The sequence below is a fragment of the Phascolarctos cinereus genome, unplaced genomic scaffold (assembly GCF_003287225.1).
Source record: "Phascolarctos cinereus isolate Bilbo 61053 unplaced genomic scaffold, phaCin_HiC Scaffold_1;HRSCAF=81, whole genome shotgun sequence".
NCBI lineage: Eukaryota > Metazoa > Chordata > Mammalia > Diprotodontia > Phascolarctidae > Phascolarctos > Phascolarctos cinereus.
Window position 1 is genome coordinate 281,330,298 of NW_027555514.1, and position 5,627 is coordinate 281,335,924.

Below are 5,627 nucleotides of genomic sequence, written 5' to 3' on the forward strand. Positions count from 1 at the left end.
AAAGTGTGCATAGGGAACTCCCAAGTGAACAAAGGGCTCCCTCCACCAAATGCAAGTCAGCACCTTCTCTGAAATTTAGAAGCTTAGAGCAGACGTCCTCTAACTGGTTTGTATCATTGACCCCCCGGGCAATCTGCTGAAACCCTTCTGAGAAAAATGTGGTGGTGGTGGTTGTTGTTTTTCAAATAGTAGAAGGAAATAGCATGAAACAGTTACAATTCAGTGAAAATAAATATATAATTTCTTTTCCTCTCTCAAATCCCCTTGTAATCTATCCGTGGAGCCAGGGGAAATCTGTGAACACAGGTTAAGAACTCCTATCTTTTTTTTTAAGGATAGTGACTTGCCCAGGGTCACACAGCTAGAAAGTGTTGTGTGTCTAAGGCCGGATTTGAACTCAGGTCATCCTGAATCCAGGGCCGGTGCTCTATCCAGTGAAGAACTCCTTCTTAGAGAGTGACCTCAAGCACTGAGAAGTTAGGTGACTTGTGAGGTGGGATTTGAACCCAGATTTTCTTGACTTTGAGGGAGTGCATCTCTATCTATTACGATGCTCTACTTTTAATTCTATTAGGGTCCCAATTTACAAATGAGGGAAGTGAGGGTCACAGAATGTATATGACTTGCAGCTGAAGGACTCCCTCCTGAGAGGAACAAGATGCAGAGTGAAAGAGTAGGCAAGATAGGCTCAGATTCTTAAAATCTGGCCCACTTGCATTAGTGATACAAATGTTTTGAGTCTGCCCAATATGATGGATGTTCTAATAAACCTTGTCTTTGACTGAAAGAAGGCTTGGGCTGAATTCTTTTGGGCAGGACTCACTTGTTGTGATTTTAGGGTCTCAGTACCCTTAAACCTCTAAACCTCAACAATCCCACTACTAGAATGATATCCTAAGTATATTACTGTAACAAAAAACCCAACCATATGTGCAGAAATATTATTCATAAAGTCCAAAACTTGGAAATAACCTTATTGGTCAATGATAGGGAAAAGATCAAGGTATACTATCTGAATATAAATCATTGCCACTCTAACCCAAGAAATTACAAATGAAGATCCCAAGGAATGTTTTTTATTATATTATGTTATGGAAATACTTGTTTTATTCTGTAAATTAATTTTTTTTAATAAAATAAAGAAAGAGTAGGCAAGATGGCAAAAGATCTCTTCTTTCAGGCAGCTCATGTCTCCTCAACCATTCCCCCTTGGTTTAATGGAATCACAGGGGCCTGCACCCTCTGAACATGCACCTTTGTTTCATTCCTTAGTCTCAGTGTCAGGGCAGGGGTCTGCTTGTCTCAGGAAGGGTGTGTCACAGGATTCCTAGGACCCCTATTCTGACACCTAGTAGAAAAATCTCTGTACTTATGGTTAGAGAGCCTGGGTAGAAGTCCTGGCTCAGTTCCTCAGGCCCAAGTGACCCCAGTGCCTCAGTTTCTATATTATTAAGAAACCAGTTGCTTTCCTAAGTTTGCCTATGCTTTGCCATACTCGAATTAGGATTTCCCCCTTCAGATGGACTCTTTGGAAGCCAACAGGGTGACTCTGAGCCAGACCAGAGCATGGCCTTCCCTCCACAGTATGCCCCCAGGCCCTTTCTGCCAATAGCAGATTCTCGTTCGTTCTGAAACGAGTTTTCCATTGGCTCCCCCGATCTCTCTAGCACGCGCTCCAACCTCATCCCATACAGGACAGTTTTTGGCGTTTGGATGTGGGGAAAAGTCTAGAAAAGGGTGGAGCTTGATGTGGAGGGGGTGTGGCAACAGGAATGTCACCACCTTGATTGGCCTGACCTTCTAAGAAAGACTTCTAAAATTCTACAGGCCCCGCCCCTGATGTGCGGCCCCTCCTCTTTTGCACTCCAGCTTGGGGAAAAAGTCGAGAGGGCGTGGCTGGGGTGGGGTGCAGCTCTGGACTCCACAGAACCCCAGAACCCAACCCTCTATTTGAAGGGTCCGACGCGTTCCTGATTCACCATCTCTGCGCTGGAGCTGGACGTTATCCTTCCGGGACCCAGCGCAGCCAGGAGAATCCCAGGAAAATTTCTCAACCCCAGTCATGGCCAAAGTGAGTGTGCCAGGGTCTCCTTGTCCTGGGTATCGGCTGAGGGACTGGAAGTGAAGGATCCTCTGGGCTTGAGGCTTGGAAAGAATCGGGGACCCTCGAGAAGAGTGTGTTGGGGACGGGGTCGAGGGAAATGCTCACTTCGCCACACCACTCTCTCCCATGAGGCGGGGCTCCTTTCTCTTCTCCTTCTCTAACCCCCCACCCGGACCTCCCCAGCCCTTGTAAGGGCAATCCCTTCCATGCCCCATCCCCCTTGCAAATTGTCTTTGACAAGTTGGTAAGTTTAGAGACATCCTGGGGAGAGGCGGCAAGGAGAATTGGGACTTCGCATGGATTAAGGTTAGGGTGTCCCCTGCCTCTGAAGAGAAATGTCTCCTTCCTGGTGGGGGTAGAAGGTCTGGCAACCCCTTTCCTTAAATGGATAGGAGAGGGAAAGGGGTCAGGTGGAGGGAAGGGAAAATAGAGGCAGAAATGAATTTTCTGCCAGACGATCAGACTTTCTGGAATAAATAACTGTCCTACAGTCAGTCTACAACTGAGCCTCATGGTACAGAAAGAGTCCAGGCTGAGGAGGCTAGGTTGGAAAAGCAGGAGTCTAGAGATGGAGGAATGGGTGGGCCAGGGAGGCAAGTGACTACTTAGGTCATTCCTAATTCTAGGCCCCCTGACACCTTCCCCACTTTTAAAAATAATAAGCAATTGATCTCACAAATACATTACTTCCCTTTTCCCTAGGAAGCCAGCTCATAAGATTTCCCTCCCCCTGCCCCCAAGGACTTCTTCACTGATTTGGTTACATGAAGGGACCCTATACCTCTGCTGCCCTGATTCCCTTATCCTTTTACTCCGGGGCAGGAAAAGCTAAGTTCCTTTACCTAAGTGTTTCAGTCAAGGTCACCCTTGATTCTGAATTCTTTCTGAATCTTCCCTTCCCTTGCCAACTCCCCTTCTCCTGGGCACAGCTGGCTCCTACACTAGACTGTGACCAGGACTTGGCTCTGGGAGAAAGAGGAAGCTCTTCCTGAAAACTTTTCTGAGGAGGCTTTTTTATTTGCCTGCTAAATGAGATGAAGGCAGCTCTGGGAGAGTGAAGAAGAGGGCAGGATAGTGACTGAAGGTATTGGGGAGGCAAGATAAGGTTGACCTAAGCTGCCAGAGAGTTTCCAGTTGAGCTGTAGTCTATCTCCTACCCTTGGAGTAGCACCACTGTCCTCCCTTCCTCCTACATCCTTGCCCATGCGCCAGCATACATGTGATGTCAGCCAAAAATGGTGATGAGATAGCCAGTGGGACAGAGAGAACTTGGTCCTGGGACCCAGAAAGCTTGGATTTCAGTTCTGATTCTGTTGCTCACTTGTGTGACCAGAGACAGCTCCCTTCTCCTTTCTTGCAGCCTAATTTTCCTGATCTGAAAAATGAGGAGTGGACTAGATCAATCATCTAGGCTAGTTCCTCATTTAACAGATGGGGAAACTGAGGCCCAGAGATATGAAGGGGTTTCCCCAAGGTCACAGACCTGGGACTGATTCCCATTTCAGCAGGAGGAGGAGAGCCTGCTTTCCTAGATCCTTCCTGGAGGGTGGCCCTGCCCAACCAGAAGCTCTGGGTCCCCTCAGCTGCCAGCCAGCCCTAACCATGCCATGCTTGCTCTCTTCAGCAAATATCAGCCTATGACGTGAACATGCCAACCTGGATCATTCATAAGAATAGTGGGAGACATATTACCTGATGCCAGGCAGTAAGTGAGACATGGGATGGATGACAGAAAACCATGGGTGAGAGCTGGATCCTTTACAAACCTGCTTGTACTTGACCCTTGATTAGAAGCACCCAGCTGGTTTTGCCTCAACCCCAGATGGCAGGGCCATGACTCAGCATCAGGGAAAACTTCCTAACAGGAGCCACCCAGTACCTGGAATGGAGAATTTGCATAGGTAGTGAGCTCCCTGGCCATGGAGGTAGCAAAATGTATAATGATCACCTGTTGAACAGGGTGGGGGTAGGAAGGGTAATGTAGAAGAGAAGCCATGGTGCTTCAGGTCAGCATTGAGTGAGAGTCCCTTGGGTGGGGGTGGTCTTCTAGCTCAGGGATTCTCTGAGTGGTGGGTTTCCAAGACTCTCCGTCCCATGGCAATGATGGAGATGTGTTCTCAATTCCCAGCTTTACAATAGACATGGGCAAGAATAGCAACAACCTTGCACTGCACTTCAGCATACGCTTCGACTTTGGTTATGATCAGAACCACATTGTCTTCAACACCATGGTTGATGGCAAATTTGGACAGGAAGTAAGGGAGACCCACTTCCCCTTTCAGAAGGGGACCACTGTGGAGGTAAGACCCCAGAATCAGAGCATGGCATGTCAGAGCTGCGGAGGTCCCAACAGAAGGTCTCAACCCCAACCTTGCATTTGACAGAAGAGCCCTGGAAACAAACTCTGATGGGGAAAAGATGAAAAGCTACAGGAGAAAGGGGTCAGTGGGTTTCCAAAGGGCAGGGGCAAGAAGCCCAGCATCTCCACAGCTGGAGTGGGAGGGAGCTGGGCTGGGCTGTTGACTCAACAGGATAACAGAAGATTCTGAAGTGTCTTATGACATGTAAGAGGACCTTAGATTTAGAACTGGAGAGAACCATCTGGTCTGACTCCCTCCTTTTAGAAAGCAGGATACTGAGGCTCAGAATGGAGAAGCGATTTGCTTGACATCACACAGGGTCTCTTTTAGTGTGTTGAGGTAGCCTTCCTGTCTCTAAGCCCAGGGTTCTCTGTTCAGTTTCTTCTGCCCTCTCCCATTCAGATTTGCATAGAATTTGAAGGGAATTTCTTTCTGGTGAGGCTGCCTGACGGTCATTACTTGAATTTTCCCAATCGCACGGAGGCAACAAACATTGACTACGTGGGAGTTTTTGGTGATTTTGTAATCAGAACCTTTGCCTTCGAGTGAGCCCTGCAATCAAGCCAGCTTCAGAGCATTGTGGATGCTTGCCTCTGTCTTACGACTAATAAACATGCTGCTGATGAGAACAGCTGACCTTGTCTGTGTGATTCTGGTCTGGGTCAGAGAGGGCTGGGTTTGGAGTTGGGAAGAGTGGCTAGGTGACCCTGGACAAGTCCCTCCACCTTAGTTTTCCTTTGCTGCCTCTCTAGAACAAGGGTTCTCCACCTGAGGTCTGTGGGTAATTTTCAGATGGGAAAAAATGCTACTTTTATTGTCATTGACTTGTGGTGTTCCTAGTATGGCTCTGTGTTTTATATATTTAAAGACATTATTCTAATTCATCTCACATTGCTTGCCCTTTCAACAGGTAGAGGAAGGAAGAGAGTTTGGAACTCAAAATTTGAAAAAGTGAATGTTAAAAATAGAATAATGTAACTTCACAACATGAAAAAAAGCACCACAATCACCACATTAATCTGAGAAGGGCTTTCCCAGACTGTCAGGAGCCTGGGCCATAAAGCAAATCAAATGACAAGCACTTAGAAGCCAAGACAATCCCTGACTAGCAGTGAGGAAGGGATTTCCCACAGCAGTAACTGCAGGGGATCCTCTGAATATTA

General features: G+C 47.3%; 1 long non-coding RNA gene across 1 annotated transcript; it reads left to right on the forward strand.

The window, feature by feature from the left end:
• Positions 1 to 1,840: 1,840 nt before the first annotated feature.
• LOC110205587 (uncharacterized) lies at positions 1,841 to 5,071 on the forward strand. The gene is made up of 4 exons (XR_002323621.2): positions 1,841 to 2,071; positions 3,729 to 3,809; positions 4,233 to 4,404; positions 4,867 to 5,071. It is a non-coding gene; the product is annotated as an uncharacterized LOC110205587 (long non-coding RNA).
• The last annotated feature ends 556 nt before the right edge of the window (positions 5,072 to 5,627 follow it).